Raw genomic sequence first — 27,614 nt, forward strand, 5'->3', positions numbered from 1 at the left:
CTAGTAGACACATTTTCATTGTTTCTCTTAATCGGTAATGATTCACCATGAAAAATTAATGTCTGATAACTTTGATCTATACCATTAAAAAATAAATGGTCTCTTATTTTGTTCACATCTGGAGTCTTTGCATTCACACACTTCAAAAGTGGACAACTCATGACATTCGGTATATTTGAATGTTGTAGACCATTTTTAATAAACATCTCAACCCCTAAACCATACTCAGTTGACATTCTATTTATTTTCATCCATGACTTATCCATGATTGTAAAATATGCAACTTAATCTACAAAAAAAACAATAACAAGGGAAAATTTAAAAGCATAAAATTATGATTGTAAAATATGCAACATCAACAAAATTAGAACAAATAGACTTTTAAGATAAGCATCTTATAAATATTACCATAACTTGCTATTAATGTTGTTATGAAGTCCTTTTTGTGTTGGGTGCACCTTCTCCACTTGTCAACCTTCTTAAAACACGTCCAATGCAATCTTTCTATCTTCCTTCCAAATCCCCAAGAATCAAAATTTAGCCTTACAAATCAAACTTGAACCTAACAAATGAAAAACTTCACTCAAAATCATTTCATTATTGCTCAAATGAGTTGCCTCAAAGATTCTAATTCAACTACTTTCCAAAAGAACCTTACTCTGAAATAGTTTAATTTTTATCTCAATTTAACATATTCAAACAATGAATCAACAATCCTAAGAAGAAAGTTTAAGAATTTATACTATCATGTAATGTTTGCCCAATAATGGAGAGCTTGAGGATAATTTGGTATCATGAACTTGCATATAAGAATCCAGAACCTTTATTTTTTCACAAATTTATATATCATGATGGTATTTGTCAATAATTCACAAATTCAGTAAACGATCTCATGATATCTAGATATGCTATGTGAACATCCATCAAGGAAGAAAGACCTACATTAACCTTTCAAAGTTCAGAAAACACAAATAAAATACTCTGTTATAAACACAAATCAAATACCATTGTGGCAGAGACCTACACATTAACCGGTTGCTTGAACTTTTATGCTGCCATTGTTACTTTCATTGTGGCAGAGACCACGATGGCATATCTTTGAAATTCAATTTTACAAATTAATTAAAACCATGCCCTTGCCCTACCCTGCCCTGCCCTGCTCCTAAAAGTCAATGGCACAAGTATTCTATATTTCCTAAATTTATTTATTATATGTATTTTAATATATTTAATATGATTGGCTAATTTTCTAGACTAACAAAGTTTATTTTATTTTTCTTTATAGAACGTTTACTGTGTTAATGCTTCTATGTAGCAAATGAAGATTTTGCACTTCATTATAAGTAAGGAAGATCTCCATAGATTGATAAAAACTTTGCTATATCAATTAACATGAAGATTTTGCACTTCATTAAATACATTCCCAGTACACCAGATCATAAGTGAGAATAATATATCACAAGTTGAAAAAAATGGATATAAGAAAAGATCATACTAACGGACGTGATGGAGATCAACCATGGCAGAGACGACCAGATTTGTACCCACGGCTATAGATCTGAACACTGATGCGATGGAGATCGACGATTGGAGACTAAAGGACAACGAACAGCAAACTTAATGGAGACTGACGGACGGCCGGCGGACAACCACGGATGGACGGACGGTGAAGGAGATCGGTTAGGGTTTGGTTAAGAGAGAAATGGAGGCTGACGCGCGCGATAGAGTTCCAATTTTGGAACCGGTAAATATGAAAAGGATAAAAGCAGGTGCACGTGTGTTTGATTTTTTAATAAAATAAGAAAAGATAATAATTACACCTTTAATGTCAGTTTAAAACTGACATTAAAGCCCATCTTCAATGTCGGTTTAAAACCGACATTAAAGATCCATTTTTTTTAAACCGACATCATACATCTGATTTCGCTTTTTCCAACCGACATTAAAGCCTGAAATTCTTCTAGTAAGAGAAGATCCTCTTGGTAGTTCACTGTTGATTTAGAGGTAGAATTGGTGGAGAGGAGCAAGAATTTCAGTGGTTCATCGAAGGTAATGTATTCTGAAACCCTTCTCCTTTAAAAGTGTTTTATTACATGCTTTTAAAACTCAAATTAAGTGTAATTAGAGTACTTATTGATTCTAATTTCTTTCGCTACATGTATGTTAACTTTATCATTTGTATCAGAGCATGATTTAAACACTCAATTAACATTGATTTGAGCTTGGTGGGTGAATTTCTATAGATGCATATTTGGTTGATTGATATGGTTGGAATTTAACTTTGGCATTAGATTTCTCTTTGATTATGTTGTTAAATTCGTAATTGGCTCTTTATTGATGAGCTTATATGTGTGCTCTAAAGTTTATAATTTTATTAGAGCCAGTAGAGTTGAATCTAGGTTGTAACCAAAGATTGAAGCAAGCAAGGTCAGTAGTAGAAACTGGACTGAAGCTACTGCCCTCGCAGCGTCTCGATGTTGTTCTTAGAGCGTCACGACGCTGCTCATCTTAGAGATTGAGGCGTTGCAGCACCGGATGAAGCGTCTTGATGCTGTTCATCATAGCTCAAAAAGACGCGCGCGTTCGTGAGCCAGTTTGCACGGGTGAAGTCGGTTTGATCGGTTTGGTTCTTTTCTGGTTCGATTCAACCTTGTCTGGCTCGGTTCAGCCTCATTTGGAGCATTGGAGGCTAGTTCGGGCGGTTCAGGTTTGGGTTGGGTCGAGTCGAGTGGTCCATATTCAATTTGTTTTTCTTTTAATTATTATTTGTAATAATTATTATTTTGCTTGCTTAAGATTCCAAAGTTGAACCATATCGGTGTTGTTTAAATATTTATGTATGTGATGTAGTTATATTTAAATTAAACATGTATGTGCATAATGTATGCCATGTAGATTTAAAATCCCACCATAGGAAGCATGTTACATGCATTAAAAATATATTATAAAGAGTTATAATATATAGTATGGATGTTTAAGGTTTCTAAAGTTTAATAGAACTGTTATATTAAAGTTTGAATGCCTTTGATGAATGTTATGAATGGAAAGCATGTCTATTATTTTATAAGTTATTATAAAATTGGATTAGACATTAAAATCCATAACAAAGATAAGCTGCATGCTCATTTAGGTTAACAACTTGTTTTAATAGTTAAAATCGGTCATTATATTATAAAATACAGTTACAAACTCAACCGGTATATAATCCTGTCTAATGCTGGAGGTATTTAAGTTGATGGTCTACGGAACACCTCCTACCTGGGGATTATGGTCGAATAATTGAGCATTGTTAACCGGTTTAATGAGCTTGTGTGAGTGGTGTGAGGTAATAAAATGGTTTTATCTCCTAGACATCGTAGGTTAAATCCAAATATAAGAGTTATAGCCGAATTATATATAAGTAAACGTATACACAATATGTTAGAACACTTCAATGGAAGACTAACAATATATCTGATATATCGTTTTTAGCTCTCACGTCCCTAATAGTTTACACCGTGAGATTCATAATCGGCTTCGTATCGATTTTACCTTGACTGCTTCATTCGGAAATTGTTTGCATGGGTCAATAACAAGGTGAATAGGGGAAGTAGTTCATGGTAAGTAGGTGAAGGAAATATGTAAACATATCCTATGGTCTCTTCCATTAGTTTGAACCATGAGATTTCTATGTTGTGCCTGCTATCATTTTTAGGCGGCATTAGCTAGTCGTTAGCCACGAAAATCCCCTTGGAGGGTTGTAACAAAGGATTCAGAATAACCCAAACTTCAGAAATGAATAGGCTTTCACAATTTCGTCTTGAACATTGTCTTCCAATTCAGGGGCATATTCATACCGTTCTATGAAATCTAAAAAATGAGGGTCACACTTACAAGAGTTACTAAGTGTTAGTTGAAGGAAATCGATCACGAGGTTTTCCATGAGCAGCAGAATAGATCATTCCAAATTACAATCATGAATGAACATTACAAATTACAGTCATAAACAAAACAAACATTTATGCAATCAATACAGAAATTACAGCACGAAACAACAACTGAATAAGGAGAAAAGCTACAAACGTTTGTCGACTCGTCTCCACGCTCCTTGCTCACGAACATTCGAACACAGCAACCTAGAACGCTCGAACAACATGATCGCACACTGCACGAACACTTCGCGCTCGAACTCAGCAATCGCCTTGGTCACGAACACCTCAACAACACGAACGACCTCCACAGAGCCTCAACGGTGTCGAGTTGAGTATGACACCACCAAGAAGGCTACCTTGGTATTCTCGATGTGAGAATCCAGAGGGTGGGCTCGGTTTGGACTTGGTTTGAGGAAGACGAAGGAGGCATGAACAATCGTGTACACGATTGGGCAAGTGGGAGAAGGCAGAAACCTATCGTATAAGTCGATGCTCAATCGTTTAGCAAAGTCTAAGCGATTGTCTAGCAAAAGCTAAGCAATCGTTTAGCTCATCGCTTAGTACGGTGTCTGTCACTTACAAAACACTACACGATCATTTACTAAAACAAGTTGTCGCTTAATAAATCGGTAGTTACTTGTCAAGCTCCGTGAGATGTTTTTCTGAGAGAGAAATCTCAAAACAATTTTTCAACATTACTAAAATTAGGAAAAAAAATTTCCTTTTATCTCACGGTTATCATGAATCACCAATAACCTCCCACTCAATTGATTATTAGAGAAAAAGATTTAATTATCCAATAATTAATATTATTATAAATATTTAGTCACGGGATTCACCATCCGTTAACTGTCAGGCACTCCACTAAAGACTGACAGCTGAACTCTCCTTACCACTAATATATTATGTGTCCATCTTAACCAATCAGTAGTGCGACAACCCTTCACATATCGCTCGTAAATACAGCTGAGCCAATAACCGTTATGACCATTTAGTTACATCTAACTCCTTAAGTACCACTGATTCTTCTAATGAACATAAGTCATGGTCCTACTATGACTGAGTCTTCTCTTCCAAAGAGAAGTTGTGACCACTATGTTCAAGCCCCAGAATCAACCCTTAAGGGAGCAATCTCTCTACTTATCCATGCTTCGGGAAATGAGTGAATTTCATCTTGTGGATTGAGTTCCCAGCTCCCAGATCAGACAAGTCCCCAAAAAGGTAGGCATGTTGAGTTGGCAATCTGGCCACTCTCACCCATACTAATCAAAGGACCGCCCTCAAAGGCAGGAATTCCCAAAACACTCAAGATTGAGGTCATGTCACCTATGGTTGTTTAGATGAGATGTAAGTCTCTAGTATCAATGGCGTTATATACAGAGTCTCGTCATCTCGTGGTCCAGGTCTTATTCAAACTCTTTGTATAAGACACCCCTACTCGCATGTCTCCACATGAATGGTCAGGATCTACCATCTGTAGTAGTTTATAACACTTGCAAACCTCTACAAAGCGGGTCGTATCCGTAGTGTCACCAAGATCAAGTATCCCACCTTAATCCTTATACTACATACCTATTTATGTTATCACTTAAGCCATGATCCACTTGTATATCACATATACATGCTATAACCAAGGAGCTTTGTTTATTGGATATGAGTAAATTCCAGAATTAAATAACAATTATTTTATTCATCAAACAATGTGTATCTTTACAAAACAACGAGACTCCGGGAGAATTAAGACACCAATCCCAACAATCTCCCACTTGTCCTAATGACTCGGGAGACTAATGTACAATACAATATAAAAATGTACAATATACAATAAACTAAGGCATACCCCAATATTTTCTCCCACTTTCCCTAGACAAGATGCCGCATATCCCATAGACCCAAACTCTCCAGGTGACCCTCGAACACTTTAGCCGTGAGGGCCTTTATAAAGGGATCGGTAATGTTGTGCTTCGATGCAATCTTCATGACTATCACATCAATGCGATGCACAATCTCCTTAATCAGGTGATATTTTCGTTCTATGTGCTTACCCCGACGATGACTGTAAGGCTCCTTCGAATTTGTCACAACCCCGTTGTTATCACAAGAAAGTGTGATAGGCAAACCCATATTTGGAACAACTTCTAAATCTGAAAGGAACTTCCTCAGCCAAACTGCCTTCTTAGCTGCTTCACAAGCGGCTACGTATTTGGTTTCCATAGTGGAATTCATGATGGATCCTTGCTTGATGCTTCGCCATACTACAGCCCCTCCATTCAGAGTAAACACTGACCTAGATGTCGATTTGCGAGAATCTCTATCAATCTGAAAGTCAGAGTCCATGTATCTTGTAAGGATCAGATCCTTATCTCCATACGTGAGCATGTAGTCCCTCGTTCTTCGAAGATACTTGAAGGTCGACTTGACCGTCGTCTAGTGATCAAATCCTAGATTAGACTGATATCGACTGATAATCCCTACTGTATAGCAAATGTCAGGTTTGGTACACAACATTGCATACATCAAGCTTCCTACAGCAAAAGCATAGGGAATCCATCTCATCTCCTCAACTTCTTGAGGTGTCTTAGTACATTGATCCTTAGAAAAAACGATTCCATGCCTGATGGGTAATAAACCCCTCTTGGAATCCTGCATTATGTACCTGATCAACATTTGATCAATGTACGATGCCTGAGACAGGGTTAATAATTTGTTCTTACGATCCCAAATGATCTGGATCCCGAGAACATACTATGCCTCACCCAAATCTTTCATTCGGAACTTGGCAGCTAGCCAATTCTTAATGTCAATCAGATACCCTACATCATTCCCAATGAGTAGGATATCATCCACATACAGTACCAGGAAAGCTACTGAGTTGTTGATGATCTTCTTGTATACACAAGGCTCATCAACGCTCTGGTCAAAGCCAAATGACTTGACCGCAGTGTCAAATATGATGTTCCAAAATCTAGATGTTTGTTTCAGCCCATAAATGGACCTATTAAGCTTGCAAACTCTTTGCTCTTAGTCTGGAACTATGAACCCCTCTGGTTGAGTTATATAGATGGTCTTCTCAAGATTACCATTAAGAAAGGTAGTCTTGACGTCCACTTTCCATATTTCATAATCATAAAATGTGGCTATGGATAGCAGAATCCTAATAGAATTGAGCATGACAACAAGTGAGAAGATTTCCTCACAGTCAACTCCCTCAACCTGGGTATAACCCTTTGCCACAAGTCTAGCCTTAAAGGTTTGCACTTTTCCATCTATACCTCTCTTTTGCTTATAGATCCACTTACAACCAATAGGTCTTACCCCATCAGGTGGATCAACAAGCTCCCAGACGTTATTGAAGTACATAGACTCCATTTCCTAGTTCATGGCTTTAACCCATTCATCTTTGTCAACATCCTACGTTGCTTTCTTAAAAGACAACGGATCCTCGACCCCATCATTCATAATGATGTTTTGGGCTTCAATCAAACCCATGTAGCGATCTGGTGGGTTCATAACCCTCCCACTACATCGAGGCAGTCTCAACTCTTGAGTTGGTTGACTAGACGTTTCGACCTCAACAACTCTTGTTGATCTGTCGGCCTGTTTAACAACTCTTGTTGAACCCTCAGCAGTCTCAGTCTCACCAGAGATCTCACGGAAAACGAGCTTACTTCGTGGCTTATGATCCCTTAGTGGTCTTCTTCCAAGAAGATAACATTTGTAGAAATAAACATTTTATTCTCACTCGAATCCACCTCTCGTTTCCTTGGGGTAGCCTACAAAGAGGCAGACCTTTGAATGTGGTTCTAACTTCTTTGGGTTAGTCACTAGCACATGTGCCGGACAGCCCCAAGTCCTGAAGTGGTGTAAACTACCTTTATAGCCTCTCCATAACTCAAAAGGTGTTTCAGAAAAACTTTTTGAGGGAACATTGTTCAGGATATAACATGCAGTCTGCACTGCAAAATCCCAAAACGTGTCTGGAAGATGAGTATAACTCATCATAGATCAAACCATGTTCAACAAGATTCTATTTCTCCTTTCAGATACACCATTTTGCTGAGGTGTACCAGGGGCCAAGAGTTGGGACGCAATCCCATGTTCTACCATATAGTTCTGAAATTGGAGGTCCATATACTCTTCACCACGATCAGATCGTAGTGTTTTTATCTTCTTACCTAACAAGTTAACTTCAGCCTTGTATTCCTTGAACTTGTCAAGGGCTTCAGACTTGCATTGCATTAGGTAGAGATACCCGAACCTTGAATAATCATCTATGAAAGAGATGAAATATTCATACCCACCTCGAGCTTTAACATTCATCGGACAACAGAGGTCTGAATGTACAAGCTCCAAGGCTTCCTTGACTCTGTAACCTTTTCCAGTAAAAGGTCGTTTGGTTATCTTGCGTTTGAGGCATGATTCATATGCCAGCAAGGAGTTTTCTTCTAAACTCTTTAGAAGTCCACTTTTCACTAACTTCTCAATCCTATTGAGGTTGATGTGACCAAACCTCAGATGCCAAAGATAAGCGTTTTTCTTAGGAGAAACCTTTGGTCTTTTAGCTGTTGTTGCCGTACTGAACATTTCAGTGTTAAATAAGGCTTTTATGACTAACGACCTTAGTACATATAAGTTATTTTCCATTGAACCATAACCAATCTCCATTCCATTCTTGAAAATAAACACTTTATTCTCAGAAAATGAGACGATATAGTCTTGTTCAATGAGAGAAGAAACTGAAATTAAGTTCTTCTTGATATGAGGAACTACAAAAACATTATCCAATAACAGATAACGTTTCTTGTCAACAAATAACTTCAGCCTGCCTACAGCAACAGCTGAAACAACCTCACCAGTACCGACTCGAAGAGTCATCTTTCCCTGTGGCAATGTTTGCCAGGAACTAAATCCTTGGTAAGAGGAACTGATATGATTGCTAGCACCCGAATCAAGGATCTAGGCAGAATCATCATTCTCTTCCAGACATGTCTCCAAAACCAATCAATCATATTTACTGTCTTTTCTCCACTTTTGGAGAGTAATGGGATCGAGGTCGTTTTCCACGAAATTCGTTTCACACGATTCTTTCCGCTGTAAGTAATCAGTCATTTTTAAAGCTTTAAACGAAAATACTAACGAGTTGCTGAAAAGAAAAACACAATGATTTATGTTAGGTTTTAAACAAATACCTGTTGTAAAACAAAACAACATCTAATAAGGTTTTAGCAAAACTAACATGAACCCCGTGTGACATCTAGTTTCGCAATGACGCTTCAAAGGTTTAGGACAATAGCCGCCGAAGGAAGGTCAGTTATCCCTCCTCTAAATTGAGAAGTTCTCAACCAGTCATTAATACCAGAATAACTCTTGCTCCTATAACGACTAGTCATCATTGATTTAGCCAAGAGATCATTAACTTACTTAACAATCTCCCGTAAATATGACCCGCCATTTTAGGCCCTAGAAGTCCGCCCCAAAAAGCCAATCTGAAGAGAAAAAGTTCGATTGGGGCAAAACCTAAAGCGACCCTATCCATTTTTAGAGTTCACCTTGATCTTGACCAACTGCACAAAACCCATCCGAAGGGGGAATGCTCAAAGGTGAGTACAGAATGATCTCACAGTGTGAACGAATGACAGAGGCCATAGGACGTGTTGACACACCTTTCACCCACTTACTATAAACACTCTCTCCGCCTACCTTGATATTGACTAATGCAAACACCATCTGAAGGGGGATGCTCCCAGGGCACCACGAGGCCAAGTATGAATCCCACAGTGTGAACATACAGGGAGAGATGTGAGTGGAATCATAGACATATCAGATACATATCTTCCTCCCACTAAGTATTTTATAGCCTAGGGTTTAGGTTACTTAGAAAAAACACGGCTAAGGATTTTAACTAAGTGACTTTCAGGTTGCCTAAGAGTAACTTTTACCTTGGATAGTTAAACAATTTTTTATCATCATCCATTAAACTCTTTAACAGAATCTTTGACCAAATTGTCGCATGCTTGTTGAAAATCTATCTAATTCACCTTTCCAGGTAGGTTCCCAAGTAGGGGTGTTATGTTTCCATCAACTTAAGAACCCCAGCCTAGCTAGAACCCGCCTTAGGCAAAAGGTCTCTTATAGATAGATTTACAACAAATTTAATCTTTTATGCCAACCAATTTAATCCTATTAAACCGATTTTAAAAGATTAATCTAGGTTACTAAACTCTTTAGAACCACTTGAACTTAGGTCTATCTCAATCCAATTTTAAAACCCTTTTAAAAAACTTGTGTTCACCCTAAGTCCACATGCAACTCTGAATTATTGATTTTAGGTCTAATTTCCTTTATAACACTTATAAACGGAAACCAACCACAATGCTAAGCTAACATATGCAAGACTTTCATAATGATTATAAATAGCCTAAGTGTCATGCTCAATGCATTATCCATTCATTGCTACTTCTTTTATATAACACTTATACAAAACAATAATGAAACAAGCAAAACATGTTTTCATTCACCCTTAGACTATAACATTTATAATAAAAGGATTATGCATGATAATGCTCACTGCATGCAAAATATAACTCTTATATTTCATGATGCATGCACATGCTTTCAAGTAATTTCTTCATGCTAGATTATAACATTTATAATACATGATGCATGAATAATTGCACAACCTAAGGTGGGTTTTAAACTATATGTAAAACACTTTGGCATATAAGCACCATACATCACGTGTATAATAAATCAATGTTGATGAACCAGGTAAATTTGCCTTAAAATCACAAAAAATAAAGCTAACTATTACATAGGCAAGGAGTCTCCGGTTCAAATAGGCAAACTGGGTCTTGAACCGCTCGGGCAAAGCATCGCGTCTCCAACCATCGTGTACTAAACTCCCCGTGATCGTTTACACGATAAAACAAACGATTTTCTTCATCGCTTACCAATGCTCCCAGAGTTAAACGATCGTTTAGCAATTAATACACGATCATTTAGAAAAATCTAAATGATCGTTTAGCTATTACTACATGATCGTGTACATTTTACTAAGTGATGAAGCCTAAGGTACACGATCAGTTAGCGCGTTTCGCACAACGCCCGCCTTCCGCGATCGTCTAAACAACTACGATGCTGCGAAGCACTATCGCCTAAGCGATCGTGTAGGTAGTAACTAAGCAATGAAGCTTGCTAGCTACAAGATCGTTTAATGCATGCCTTTTACTAAACGATGAGCATCACATGCTCCCACTACGATCGTCTACCTCCGGCACCTACACGATCGAGCAACCAATGCTACGTGATAAAGTAAACAATTTACCCCATCGCTTAGCATTAGCTAAATGATCGTGTAGTAAAAACTACACGATCGTTTAGAGAAATCTAAACGATCGCATAGTTAAATCCAAACGATCATTTACCTGAGGCTACACAATTCGACCAACGCTTAGTCTTCCTCTTCATTGAGAACTGCATCACCATGCTTCGAAACATCATCACGAACGACTCGACTAACTCAAACTCTTTGAATTACAAACTCGATTGCAAAGTTAATTACGCCCAAAAACACAGGGGCCCTTATAAATTAACACTTTGTAATCACAGAAAGCTTTAAGAAAAGGAAATTAAACCCGACACATTCATCAACTCAACCATAAATTCACTTAACGATTAAATACAGATGCAGAAACCCACCGCGACTATAAAATTGAGTTCAAAACATAGTTGTAATTTGGAATATCAGATAACTTGGCTCTGATACCAATTGAAGGAAATCGATCACAAGGATTTCCATGAGCAGCAGAATAGACCATTCCAAATTACAATCATGAATGAACATTACAAATTATAGTCGTAAACAAAACAAACAGTCATGTAATCAATATAGAAATTACAGCATGAAACAACAATTGAACAAGCAGAAAAGCAACGAACGTTTGTCGACTCGTCTCCATGTTCCTTGCTCACGAACGCTCAAACAACACGACCGCAACACTGTATGAACACTTCGAGTTCGAACTCAACGATTGCCTTGGTCACGAACACCCTAGCAACACGAATGGCCTCCACAGAACCTCGACGGTTTCGAGTTGAGTATGACACCACCAAGAAGGCTACCTTGGTATTCTCGGTAAGAGAATCCAGAGGGTGGGCTCTGTTTGGACTTGGTTTGAGGTAGACGAATGAGGCATGAACAATCGTGTACACGATTAGACAAGTGGGAGAAGACAGAAACCTATCGTATAGGTCGATGCCCAATCGTTTAGCAAAAGCTAAGTGATCGTTTAGCTCATCCCTTAGTATAGTATCTGTCGCTTACAAAACACTACACGATCGTTTACTAAAATAAGTTTTCGCTTAGTAAATCGGTATTTACTTGACAAGCTCCGTGAGATGTTTTTCCGAGAGAGAAATCACAAAACAATTTTTCAACATTACTAAAATTAGGAAAACAATTTTTCTTTTATCTCACAGTTACCATGAACCACCAATAACCTCTCACTCAATTGGTTATTAGAGAAAAATATTTAATTATCCAATAATTAATATTATTATAAATATAAATGATAACCAACTTATCATACTATATTTATAACCTATAGTTTTAATATTTCATCTCATGAAACATATAAACCATAGTTCTTTTTCTATTCCATGGTACTTAATGTAATTCTCATTTACATTAATCCTCCACTAGATGTATCTCATACATCATACCAATTATGTCATATATAATCAAAATACCTCTTGTCAATTTGAACATTTCAAATCAACACCAAGAACTGATCCTCAACTGAATCCATTGAGCTACCAAGGGGACCTTATGGATCTGTAGCTCAAAGCTCCAATGGTACGTGAATAACTGACTAAACTCTTTAGTCACGGGATCCACCATCTGTTAACTGCCAGGCACTCCACTAAAGACCGACAGCTGAACTCTTCTTACCACTAATATATTATGTGTCCATCTTAACCAATCAGTAGTGCGACAACCCTTCACATATCGCTCGTAAATACAGCTGAGCCAATAACCGTTATGACCATGTAGTTACATCTAACTCCTTAAGTACCACTGATTCTTCTAATGAACATAAGTCATGGTCCTACTATGACTGAGTCTTCTCTTCCAAAGAGAAGTTGTGACCACTATGTTCAAGCCCCGGAATCAACCCTTAAGGGAGCAATCTCTCTACTTATCCATGCTTTGGGAAATGAGTGAATTCCATCTTGTGGATTGCGTTTCTAGCTTCTAGATCAGACAAGTCCCCAAAAAGGTAGGCATGTTGAGTTGGTAATCTGGCCACTCTCACCCATACTAATCAAAGGACCGCCCTCAAAAGCAGGAGTTTCCAAAATACTCAGGATTGAGGTCGTGTCACCTATGGTCGTTTAGGTGAGATGTAAGTCCTTAGTATCAACGGCGTTATACATAGAGTTTAGTCATCTCGTGGTCCAGGTCTTATTCAAACTCTTTGTATAGGACACCCCCGCTTGCACACTCCACATGAATGGTTAGGATCTACCATCTGTAGTAGTTTGCAACACTTACAAACCTCTACAAAGCGGGCCATATCCATAGGTCACCAGGATCAGGTATCCCACCTTAATCCTTATACTACAGACCTATTTAGGTTATCACTTAAGGCATGATCCACTTATATATCACATATACATGCTTAAGTTCACACAAGATAACCAAGGAGCTTTGTTTATTGGATATGAGTAAATGCCAGAATTAAATAACAATTATTTTATTCATCAAACAATGTGTATCTTTACAAAACAATGAGACTCCAGGAGAATTAGGACACCAATCCTAACATTAGTATGTTCTTGATCGAAAATGGTAACTAAATGACTATAGAAATAAGAGTTATTTTGGAGATAGGATTTGGTCAAGATTGTCTTGCTTAGTGAAGGAATATTTTACTGCCTCTCGGTAGCATCTATCCTGACTCACTAATGTATCGTTGCAAATAAATAAAGAAATATGGGTGCTTTATTACTTTTTGCTAAAATTAGATTTAGATGCATAAGTCTAATAGAATATTGTTTATTTTTTAGCAATGTCGAACTCGATTATACAACTATTAGCTTCCGATAAATTCAATGGTGAAGGTTTTCAAACTGGAAATCAAAACATAAATACAATACTATTGGTTGATGATTTGAGGTTCGTTTTAACGGAGGAATGTCCTCCTCTTCCCAGTTCAAATGCTAACCGAAATGTTCGAGAAGCCTATGATAGAAGTGTTTGGGTTAATAATAAATCCAGAGCCTATATCTTAGTAAGTATATCTGATGTGCTTATTAAGAAGCTTGAAGCCATAGTCACTACACATGAGATCATGGTATCGTTGCAAGAGATGTTCGGGCAACCGTCTTCTTTGGTATGACATGATGCTATTAAGTACGTCTATAACTTCCGCATGAAAGAGAGGACCTCTATTAGAGAACATGTCCTAAACATGATGGTCCATTTCAATATTGTGGAAGCTCATGGCGCTGTCATAGATGAGAAAAGTCAAGTTGGTATGATTATGGAGTCTCTTCCAAAAAGCTTCTTAACATTTCATACTAATGTTGTAATGAATAAGATTGATTACAATTTGACTACTCTTTTGAATGAACTACAAACTTACCAGTCCTTGATAAAAAACAAGGAAAGTGAAGCAAATGTGGTTTCACAGAAGAAATCTCTTAAGGGATCTTCGTATGGAATGAAACCCTCAGAGAAAAAGAAGTTTATTTCTTCTTCAAAGGATAAGAGTATCCAGATGAAGAAGAGAGGAAATGGGAAGAAGAAAGCCCTTGTAAAGAAAAGCAAGAACAAAGCACTAAAAAGAAAATGTTTTCATTGCAATGAAGACGGGCAATGGAAATGCAATTGCCCGCAGTATCTTGCTTAAAAAAGAGTTGAAAAGGAAAACCAAGGTAAATCCGATTTACTTGTGGTAGAAAGATGTTTAATGGAAAGTTCTCACTTAACTTGTGTACTAGATTTAGGCGCCGCTAACCATATTTGCACTTTTCTTCAAAAAACTAGTTCCTGGACGCAACTATCAGAAAATGAAATGAATTTCAAGATGGGAATGGGTAAAGTCATTTCAGTAGAAGCAGTGGGAGACGTCAAGTTATATTTCAAAGATGCTTACATTTTACTTGAAAATGTATATTATGTACATAGAATGAAAATGAACTTAATCTCTATATCTTGTTTACTGGAAAATATGTACAAAGTAAAATTATGATATTAATGAAGTGTTCATTGGTTCAAGAGGGGTTCATATTGTTCTGCTAGACTTGAAAATAACCCGTATGTGTTAAAACCAAACGAAGCAAAAGCCATTTTAAATATAGAGATGTTTAAAACGGCAGAAACTCAAAATAAAAGACGAAAGATTTCTCCCAATGCCTATCTTTGACGCTTAAGACTTAGTCACATAAATCTCAATAGGATTAAGAGGCTGGTAAAAAATGTTTATCTAAATAAGTTAGAAGACAGTTCATTACCTCTGTGTGAATCATGTCTTGAGGGTAAAATGACCAAAAGATCTTTTATAGGAAAAGGTCTTAGAGCAAAAGAACCCCTAAAACTTATACATTTAGACCTTTGTGGTCCGATGAATGTTAAAGCTTGAGGAGGATATGAATTAAACATACCTAGAATAATCATCAAAGATAGGTTGTTCTCTTAAATACCGACTCTTGGTTTTGAATAAAAGGGGCCCCACCCTCTCATGGTCGAGAGGGATATGGTTTATTAGTTGGACTATAAACCAATTGTTCAATAGAGAATTAGTGGGAACTTAAGGAGCAAGATGTATTTATAGGGGTAAAACGGTTTTTTTGACTTAGTTGTATATACGAATAATCAGTGAAGGATTGACTTACTAATTATGGTTAAAGTAGATAAAAATATATCTATAGTGAGAAGGGTGCAACTATCGAGCTATAGTGGTGTGTCTTGGTAGTTAACGAATATTCATTAATTCGATCTAAAGAGTTTAGCCAATTTATTTCAAATCGTTGGAGCTCATGATCTATAGGTCCATAAGGTCTCTCTACTAGCTGAAAAAATTATACCTTGGATTAGTGCATTAAGTGGATTTGAAATGTTCAAAATCGAAATTTGGGTTTTGAATTTGAACTGTTCAAATTCAATTTAGGGTTTGGTTAATTATATTTGATATAATTAAACGTTTGATTTATCGAAATTAAACGTTTTATTTATAAAAATTAAGTGTAAATCGGAGAGTTTACAATATTTAAATATTGATTTAAATATTAATTAACATGAATGAGATTCATGTATCAATTAGGTGTTTAATTAATTTAATATTTGATATTAAATTATTATTTTAATAATTAATTAAATTTATTTAATTATTTATTTAAATAAAATTATTTTCAATTTTGTAAAATTCAAATTCATATTTGAATTTTTTAACTAAATTTAATTTTGGTGAAGATTAAATGGAAATTGAAAATGAAAAAAAAATTAAAAAAAATGTTGAGTTAGTGGATTAATCCAAAATTTGTTGAATTAATCCACTAACTAACACCTAGGCCACTCATTTAATGTTGATTGAAGTGTCAATCAGCTAATTAAGTGAGTGATTGCAAGTTTAAACACCTTAGATACTCCAATTTTTCATCTTGGAATGACTTCATGCATTATGAAATTCTGAAATTCTGATTTTCTGGATTTCTCTCAAACCCTCATCATTCTCTCACCTAATTCATCTCAATCTGATATTCCACCTCTCAGTCCAAGTTAGAGGATAGTAGAGAAGATCCTTTTGGTGGTTCACTATTGATTTAGAGGTTGAATTCGTGGAGAGGAGCAAGAATTTCAATGGTTCATCGAATTATGTATTCTAAAACACATCTCCTTTAAAAAAATTTTATTGCATGCTTTTGAAACTCAAATTAAGTATAATTAGAGTGTCTATTGATTCTGATTTCTTCCGCTGCATGTATGTTTACTTTATCAATATATAACTAATTATACATATATTAACAATTAATATATATATAACTAACTTTATGTTTTATCAAATATAACATAAGGTTATTAATCTCTCATATAATTTGTAGTGTTTAATATAAATCTAATTCATATTAACTTTTAACCTATAGTTTTTATATAAATCAAATTCGTATAAATTTATATTTGAATCATATTTAAATATTTATTTCCTCTCAAAATAAACTATATATTATAATTTATCAAATACATTATATTAATTATATCACATATAATTAATTTAAATTAATTATATCACATATAATTAATTTAAATTAATCATATAATATATAATTAATTTTCTCGATTAATTCGAATAATTCAAATTAACCCAAAATTAATTTGATTCTCAATTATCCCAATTGAGCTACCCAGGGAACCTTATGGACTTATAGATTGAAGCTCCAATGATACTTGAATAATGAATTAAACTCTTTTAATTAAATTACTCAACTTCCATTAACTGTTGGTCATTCCACTAAATCCTGAGGAGTTCACAACTCACTCAGGATTCAAGTCATGTCACCTATGGTCATCTTGGTGAAATATAAGTCTCTACTACTAACAGTGTTATATAATAAGACTATTCATTTTGTGGTATGGCCTTATACAAACCCTTTTTGTATAGAACACCCCCACTCACATGTCTTTACATGAATGATCTGGATCAGATCATTTGTAGTACTTTACAACAATTATAACATCTACAAAGCGAGTCGTATTCGTAGTGTCATTAGGATAAGGTGCCCAACCTCATCCATCTACTATAGATCATTTAGGTTATCACTTAAACACGATCCACTTGTATGTCTCCACATACATGTTTAAGCTACAGAAGATAACCTTGGATGTTTGTTTATTAGTTTTGTGTGTTAATGCTACTAAATGTCAAATAAAATACCGCAATTGATCTACCGAAGGGACCTTATGGTCCTTAAGGAGAGTTATTCCTCTACTAGTCAGAATATACTTCTAAAGTTTTAAAAAGGTTCAACATGGTAGAAGCTAAAGTTGTCTCTTACCCCCTTGCACGTCACTTTAAACTTTCAGCCCAAGATTCTCCCACTACTGAAGATCAAAAGAAAGAAATGGAGAGAATTCCCTATTCAAATGCTACAAGTAGCCTCATGTACTTGATGGTATGCACTAGACCCGATCTAGCTCACTTTTCCAGCCTAATGAGTAGGTATATGAGCAATCTAAGGAAAACACATTGGGAGGCTACTAAATGGGTATTCAGATACTTGGTGTGTACTCAAAAGAAGGGCCTCTTATATAGACACCCTGATAAACTAACCTAAGTTTAACAGGCTTCTCTAACTCAGACTTTGCTGGTGATTTAGACAAGGAAAGGTCACTCACAAGGTATGTCTTTCAATTTAGAGTAAATACTATCAATTGGAAATCAAATTTATAGTCTATCGTAGCCCTATCTATTACAGAAGAAAAATTCATTGCACTAACAGAGGCTGTAAAAGAAGCTAAGTGGATACAATGACTCCTATCAGACTTTGGCTTCAAACAGAATACAATCAACATAAAATGTGACAACCAAAGTGCAATATGCATAACAAAGAACCCTCATGACAGAATAAAACATGTAAACATACAAATGCACTTTATCGGAAATGAAGTAGAAAAAGGAGAAATCAAAATAGAAAAGGTAAAGACAAAAGAAAACTTATCTAACTGCCTAATTAAAGCAGTGGTACGTTCTAAGCTCGAATACTGTCTAAATCTACTAAAAGTAGTAGACTGTTCAGTTGAAGAATAAAACTACAAGAGAAAATTCAAGGTGTGAGAAGATTTCCAGCTTAATGTGGAGAATTGTAAAAAGAAATGAGCTAAAAATTTACATAAACATATCAAGCTCTAATTGAATCTTTTCATTCTAGTTCATCTCACACAAGAAAACAAAGCATATGTTAGAGAAGTTAACCAAAACAGAAAAATAACTTCTCAAGACTACTGTCTTTAACTAACTTCCTGTATAAATATGTACGAAAATTAAATCAAGATAGTGGGAGCTCATTTTTGCGTGAATCTGTAAATAAACATAGAGAAAGACTTTTTAAAAGCTTGAATAATAGTGAGAATCATACCTTGAAAGTGGATGAAAGTCACAAAATGACTGAACCACTATAACCACTGTGTAGATCTTCTTCTTCTCTACTCACTTCTTTAATTGCACGCTAATTTCTTTGATTCTTCACTCAAGATTCTCCATAAATCATCAAGAACTCAAGAAGCAACAGAGAGAGAACAAGTTAGAACCCTAGAGAGAGAGCAAATTTCTGAAAATGAAAATTAGATTAAAGAGTTCAAGTTTTTTACTTATTTAATGATCTTTAGCTATGTGGCAATTTCAATACCACCCATGTTACCTACCAATTTCAAAATTGGGTCATTTAAAACATAAATGTTTTTGTGTTTGGGCCTTATCAAAATCTTACGTTAAAAGTCATATAGCTCAAAGCTTTTAGGCTTTACATAAATAAATTGTTTGTACAATACAATTACAAACTATAGGACCTACGAGATAGGCCATCAACCCCAACATCAATGACAAACACAAAGATTTTCAATAACAATACATGGAGGTTAAGGCTTGGACAAACTTTAAACTCAAAACTCCCAATACACACACTTATCAAATAAGGCAACTAACCCTAAAATTGAATAAGAGTATAATATAAATAAGGCTAGTTTTGAGAATATCTTTTAGGAGTGAATAAATATTCTCTATAGGAAAATAAGGAAGGCAGATACAGAAATCTGCAAATCAGGTAGACATATGGAAAAGATATTCTGCATAATCTGTTGCCAGACGTGTAACAATGTCTATGGCAATGTCTTTAACATGTTACACAACATGTTGCTCGAGTTTTTCCTGTAATAAAATTAGCCAACCACATTGCAGTCTTGTGATATTATCAACCAATCACACCACAGTAACACATTATATTGAATATCATGTTTAAATAATAACTAAATATAATTTTCAAACTCTCATACCATATATAAAAATTTGAATATCATCAAGCTTAAAAATATAGGAAATCCAACCTATATTAAAGTTTATTCAAATTAGTTAGAGAAATCTCAACAATTTAAGTTATATTTGTCGAGCAAATTATCAACCAAAATATCTTCAATAGATCTAAAAATTTGAATTTTCTATCAAGGTTTGAATCACATTGAGAAAATCTTTGCCATCATCATCCAATTGATAGTAATTTGGGAAAAAAAAAAAAACTATCTATCACAAACCCATATGACAATTAGCACAAATCAATCTTCTAATTTACTCATCACAAAGTCTAAATTCATGCCTTCAGATGGATGACTTAGTTAACACACCATTCAAAAATAAGATTAGAATAAAATCCATTTATTAAGATCAATAAAATTATGATCACATTCTAGTTCTGAAATATTCATTCTAAAACTTAATTAAGGTTCAAAACATAAATAAAGCACATCCATTATAGGCGAATACTTAAAAATTTATGTTCAAGCCAAACCGAAGACAACAATGATATGAAAAATTCATAAAGTAGAAAAATATCATATGAAAAAAATTGAATTTAGTGGAACAAACCACCAATTAAATTATTTTCAACATATTTGAAACAAATTAAGGAAATCTCATCACAAGCACCTATGATAAGTTAATTATTTCCTCAAGTTATTTTACCCAATATCTTTATTTCCTAATTTTTTTAATTTTCCTTCTCAATTTGTAATGAAAGTCTCTCCTAATTTTAGATCAACCCATAGTAATCTTTAAAAAAAAAAAAAAAAAAAAAACCAAAATATATTTCTCAAAATTTCTTCCCAATGAACGTAATTCTCAAAATTTCTTCCCAACAGGCCAAATACCATTCTCTCATTAAAACTAGGAAAATTGACAAAAATGACCCATTGGAAGTTTGATTTTATTTTTTTGATCTATTTTTTAAAAACGGGTTTTTTTTTACCACCTTGATGATGAAAATGATGTAAGCATGGTAAATATTTGTTGTATAATTACTTTTATGCCCCTTATTAAATTTCCACTTTCAATTTCAACCACCAACCTACCAAATTAGGTCACATTCTCTACCTAAAATTAATTTATCCAAAAATCATTAACAAAAAATTATTCACACAAAAAATTCTCCACCAAATTTAAATTGTTTCCAGAACGAAATTCGTCAAGTCCAAAACTTGTATTTCACGAAGTTGTAATTTTATACACTCCATTGTAAGAAGGTATGTATTTCATTTTTGTATGTATTCTCAATAGTTCACTAATTTCTGGGAAAATTGACAAAACTAAATGACATTTTTGGAGTTTGATTTATGCTTGCTTTGTTGATTCTTTCTTTTTTCTTTTTTTCTTTTTTTTAATAATGCCCTGAATTTGATATTTATTTATAAATTTATAAAAATGTTGGGTTTTATGTCTTAAAACTCGCAGTTTGTAAAATGATAAACATATTCTATAATCAATATACTTATTATTGATTTCATAAATTGTATGACTAAATCCCATAAACTAAGACCCATGACTATTGTATGAGTACTTGAACTTTATGTGGAGACATAAGAGTGGATCAGGTTCGAGTAAATAGTCAAAATGATCTATGGTACATGAATAAGGTTGGGTACCTTATTTTGGTAACACCATTGAATGCGGCCTACTTTGTAGTTGCTACAAAATGTTGTAAAGTGCTACATACGATGTGATCCTAATTCGTATATGTTATGACATAAGGAGTGGGGGCGTCCTATGCAATGAGTTTGCATAAGATCAGGACCAAGAAATAAATCACTCTTACTTTATAACGACCATTTATTGTTAAAACTGACTATTTCATTTATCATATAACCTAGGTTAACTCGATCTTAATCCTGAGCTAGCTATGAACTTCTGTTTGTTCGGGATTATCCTTTGATCTGCAAATGGTGAGAGTAGTCTAACAACACTACTCAATAAGCTTACCATTTTAGGGATAAGACCGGATGAATAGCTGAGGACATAGCCTTGCAAAATGGAATTCACTCTTACCCTATTTAGGGTTAGCATATGGGTTGTTCTCTTAAGTACTAATTCTAGGTCTTGAACAATTGAGGCCCCGCCTTCTCATGATAGAGAAAGGATTTGATTCATAGAGATTGTGAATAAGAATTGTTCATTAGAGGATCAGTAGGAACTTAAGAAACAAGATGTATTCATAGGGGCAAAACGGTATTTATGACCTAGCTATGATTACGAACAACCTGTGAAGGATTGACTTACTAATTATGGTTATTAAGTGAACATAATATATCTACAATGAGGGGAGTTCAAATTGGGCTATAGTGGAGTGTCCCAATAGTTAACGAATGGGGGTTAGATCGAACTAATGAGTTTAGCTGATTAATCTCGAATTGTTGGAGCCCATGATCTGTAGGTCCATGAGGTCCCCCTACTAGCTCGTAAATAGATAAGCTTCAGAGTTATTTGAGAAATTAATTTGAAACGTTCAAATAAACGGAACAAGAGAATATATTTTAAATATGATTTAAATATATGAAGATGATTATTGTGCAAAAATTAATTTAATATTTGACATTAAATTATTATTTTAAATTAATTTATGAAATTAATTTTAGAAAATATTTTTTCAGTTTTATTAATCAAAATTTATTTGGAAATTAAATTTTGATTTTAAAAAGGAAATTGGAAATCGGTTTTTACATGAAATACAAAATCGAGAATGTAGTTTTTTCATTATCTTCATCTTCTTGCTCACACAAAGGCCATTAACTTCTCTTCATTAATTCTCCAAGCATGTGCTGCAAGCCATGCAACTCTCTCCTTTGCATGTTGATCTGTAATATAGTGAAGAGATTGGAGTGAATTTCGGGCATGCAATCTATAGAGAATTTTAGAGAAAATTTGGGTTGAAGAAAGGGTTCTTCAACAAGATTACTACAGTGAGCATTTATCCTTCATCCCTTGATTCAAGCTTGTTTTGAGTCCCACAACTCAATCTAGAGCACCAACAGAATAGTGAGGAAGATCTTGAGATGGTCTACAACAAGATTTGGATAAGATAACAGCTAGAGAAGGAGCTTTGAAGAAGTTCTATAAGAGGTATGTCTAGAAACTCACTTGTTTTCTGTAAGAACATGCTTTATATTTTGCCAAAATTAGTGAATTTGAGTGCTTAGATGATCCTTGTGCTTCTATTGTTGATGATACAATCCTTCAAGAAAAACATTAAAAAAATAGAAATTTTTTTTAAGATACCCGCTCGGGCTTCACCGGGTATTCATCGGGTAAAAAGCAAATGAGTTCAAATTACCCGGCTGGGCTTCATTGGGAACAAAATAAATGTTGAAATAAGTTTGATACCCGGTCCAGCTTCACCGGGTAGAAAGAAAATGAGTTCAAATTACCCGGTCGAGCTTTATCGGGAACAAAATAAATGTTGGAATAAATTTGATTCCTAGCCAGGCTTCACCGGGTATTCATCAGGTATGGAATAAAATGATTGACCCCTCACCGAGTGACCTGGTCGAGCTTCACCAGGTCTTTCTCGAGTTCAAGCCCGGTAGAGTTAACCCTAGCCCATGTTGAGAATTGTATTTAACTACATTATATTAATATATTTTTATATAAATTATAGGAAAATGCCTCGTGTTTGGATTTGCTTCGGTGGCATTTGGAATGAAAGGGAAAAGAATTATGATGGAGGAGAGTTGTGGGGGTTTGACATTGAGTTGGGCACGACCTATAATGAATTCCTGACCGAAGTTTATAGGATAAGTGGTATAATGTCAGATGAGTATAATCTTGTTATAAGATGTATACTTTAATTGAGATCCAAAGCCTCTACATTTGTAATTCGAAATTATGAAGATATACACACATTCCTTACATGGGAAGAGGTCTCAGTAATACCTCTTTACGTATCCACGCTTCCAAAGTGTTCAACAAATCAAGGATTTCATCTAAAAAATTCATATACCTGACGAACTGAAGAAATACCTTCAACATCTAAGCCAGTACATTGGAAGATGAAGTCGGATAGTCCATTTTCCCCTACATATTCTAACCCATCACTTACTTCATCACCTAGTAATTTGGCGACTCATAACTTAGGGGATGATGTAGACCAAGGTCAATATTTCAATGATTGGTCTTGAAGGGAGAAGGATGATGGAGAGGAACCCAAGATTAAAACCCACCATACAATGCATGGAGAAGAATGAACATTCGAAGACTATGGAGGCTCGTCACATGCAACGGATCGTGACTTGTCACATCCATCTAGTAGCACAATCGTCATGCCAAGTCAGTCTTATTCTTCTAAAGTGTGCAAGTTGGTGACATATTTATATCTAAGAAGGATTTAAAGATTTGGTTATCTATGTTAGTAATTAGAGGTAACTTTCAGTTTAGGGTGAAGTGGTCAACCACAACATTATACAAAGTTATATGCTTTGTTGAAGAATACAAATGGGGACTTCAAGCTGTTAAATTTTAAAAATTAAGAAATATTTAAGATCTCTAAGTATGACAATATCCACATATGTAGAAATGAAATATTGACTAGCGATCATAGACAAGCTTCTAGTTGGGTTCTCAGACATTTAATTTCGTCGAAGTTTAAAGATGCTAATCGTTCATATAGACCGAATGACATTGTGAAGGATATAAAACAAGAGTATGGTATGAGTTTAAGTTATAACAAGGCATGGAGGGCAAGGGAAGAAAAGTTAGTGGTTGTTTCGGGGTCACTAGAAGAATTGTACGAGAAGTTACCTAAATTTGGTGAAGCCTTACAAATTGAAAATCCTAGTTCAACATTTAAATATGATCTACAGGAAGATAAATATTTCAAGCACGTTTTTATGGCTCTTGGTGCTTCCATTAGGGGGTTTCTGAACTGCATTCGTCCTGTTTTAATTGTAGATGGAATACATTTAAGGGGTAAGTATAGTGGTAAACTCCTGCTTGCGACTGAGGTCGATGGGAATAATCAAACCCAGTTGCGTTCGGTATATCTGGTGGAAAAATTGATGAATCTTGGGTGTGATTCCTTCAACAATTAAGATTTGCAATTGGAAAAGTTCATGATTTGGTTATCGTATCAGATAGACACCCTAGCATAAAAAAGGCAATTATCACGATCTTCCTAGAAGCATTTCATGGTATTTGCATCCATCACTTGAAAGCTAATTTATTAGTTAATTTTAAGAATAAAGACATTTTGGATATTTTCGACAAAGCAGCCAAGGCAAGTCATGAGTCTATGTTCAACTACAATTGGAGTCAATTTGCAGGGTATCCAGGTGCACACAAATACCTAGAAGATATTGGTCTTGAACTGTGGGCTAGGATGTACTAATGTAATAGAAGGTACAATCAAATGACAACAAATCTCGCCGAGTGCATAAACGGAGTGTTAAAAGTTGCACGGCAGTTACCAATCACGTCATTTCTAGACTATATTAGAGGTTGGTTATAGGACTTGTATTACAGACGTCGAACGGATGCATCAAATAGTACGTCAAGATTGTCGGACTATGCGATGGCAATAATTCGTGATGTGGCAGACAAAGCAAGCAGACATAAAGTTAGGCCAATTGACCAACATGAGTTCGACATGATAGATGGAGGTTTGGGAGGCCGTGTAAATATTCACGCAAGAGCATGCACTTGTCACAAGTTTGATTATTATGAAATCCCTTATTCACACACCATTACTGCATGAAGGGTTCGGAATATTGATCATATCTAGGGTTGAAAACGGGGTCGGGGCGGGGCGAGGGGGTGTCCCCCGTCCCCGGCCTCGTGGGGGAAATTCTCCCGAATCCCCGTCCGGGGCGGAGATTCCCCATCGGGGGCAGGGTCTGACCCAAAGACTTTGTCTCTAATCACTCCATATGGAGAAGAATGTGAGTACAACCATCTCAAAATGCATGGTATCACATTGTCATTCAATATGTTTGCAATGCGTCCAGATTATGATGAAATTGTTTCATATGCCCATACCTATATGAAATATAAGTGTGTATCAATGGTGTACTTTTATGAATATCCATTAAATCAAACTAATTAAGTTACCTGAAAAGCATGGGAAAACCCGTAAAGACTGTACGTATGTTGTTTTCCATCTGCGTTACCCTTATACGCCTGTGCTTTATCTTTCAATCCTTGTTTGAATCGTTTAATTGTATTCGCAAAAATTTTCTTGCTCCAATCCTCATTACAAAATCTATTCCAATCGTCTATGATCGCTAAATTTTCAAAATCCATTTGTTTTTTCCTCTCTCTACCCATCATAGCAAACTCAATAAAATAAAACAATGCAATTTTCACTACATCCAAATCGTTTTCAAACTCAAGTCTTGGAAAAATAGAGTCCAACTCGTATACCTTCATGCCCTTATTATCGTTTAGATATTTAGCTCTAAGTCTAACAAAAGAATTTTCTACCCTCACAAGTTTGATGTTTTAGTCCTGTAATAAGGTTAAACTCTACTTAACTAAAGGATACCTTATTCCCCATAAGATTAAAGCTAATAACATCTCTCCTAGGTTCCTCTACCTCTCGAAGAAAAATATAATGAATTAGTGGTCCATTGGAGATGATATTTGTGTCAAGGAGAGGACCAAAACATGTTTGTCTAAACATGGCTAATTGTGTCGGAGTTAGTTTTTTCTTAATTTTAGGTTTAGGCTTTCCTATGTGGGAACAACATGAAAGGGCTATAGCAAAATGGTCATTAGGATGAACCTTCATATCTAGTTCCATTATAACCTACATTTTTCATGAAATAGATAAATTAGAAGACAACACATCAATGCGTCAGAGTACTTAAAAAGAAAACAAATTATATATAAATATAAAGAAAAAAAATTGGCCTGGCCCCATACCCGGCCAGGTACGGGACCGAGCCAAAAACCATTAGCAATGGCCTACCCTTACCCGGTCCCACCCGCCCCCTTCCTGGTCCAGTCCACCTGCACCCCTTCGCTTTTAGATTTTGGCCCAATCCAGAAGCGATGGATGAAACTCCCCGCCCAGTTGTACCCTTTCCAGTCCTGATCGGTCATCCAGTCCCCCTTCCCAGACTCGGTCGAGCACTCCTACCCCTACCCAATCTCGGTCAAAATCCAGAAGCGATGGGTGAAACTCCCCGCCCGGTCGTATCCTTCCTAGTCCCGATCGGACATCCAATCTCCCTTCCCAGACTCGGTTAAGTGCCCCCTACCCCTACCCAATCTCGGTCAAGTTTACCCGTTCCCCTTCCTTTTTTGCTCAGTCCCTCCCCTTCCCGGTCATACCCCTTCACAGTCCCCTTTTCTGGTTTTTAGCTCGGCTCCATACCCGACCAGGCTCAGGACCAGGCCAAATACCAATCTTCCCCACCCGATCATGTACCCGACCAAGTATTTTGAAGCCCGGCAGGCACCCTTACCCCTACCCGGTTTTGCCCCCTTCCCCCTAGTTCTTTCCTCTCTTTCTCACCTATACCCGGTCGAAATATACATGGGCCTGATCGGTCTAGCATCGGATGCCAATTTTCCCCAAATATTCCCCAATCTTCCCTGCCCGGTCATGTACTCGGCCAAGTAGTTTGAAGCCCGACCGGGTGCTCCTACCCCTACCTGGTTTTTCCCCCTTCCC

General features: G+C 35.8%; 1 long non-coding RNA gene across 1 annotated transcript; it reads right to left on the minus strand.

Annotated features, from left to right (window-relative positions):
- Nucleotides 1-304: 304 nt before the first annotated feature.
- On the minus strand, nucleotides 305-26,912 carry LOC150031945 (uncharacterized). Its single transcript, XR_016525010.1, has 2 exons — nucleotides 19,047-26,912; nucleotides 305-562 (listed from the first exon to the last, which is right to left on the minus strand). It is a non-coding gene; the product is annotated as an uncharacterized LOC150031945 (long non-coding RNA).
- Nucleotides 26,913-27,614: the final 702 nt, after the last annotated feature.

Source organism: Benincasa hispida, chromosome 12 (assembly GCF_027475165.1).
Source record: "Benincasa hispida cultivar pf3 chromosome 12, pf3_genome.v1.1, whole genome shotgun sequence".
Classification (NCBI taxonomy): Eukaryota; Viridiplantae; Streptophyta; class Magnoliopsida; order Cucurbitales; family Cucurbitaceae; genus Benincasa; species Benincasa hispida.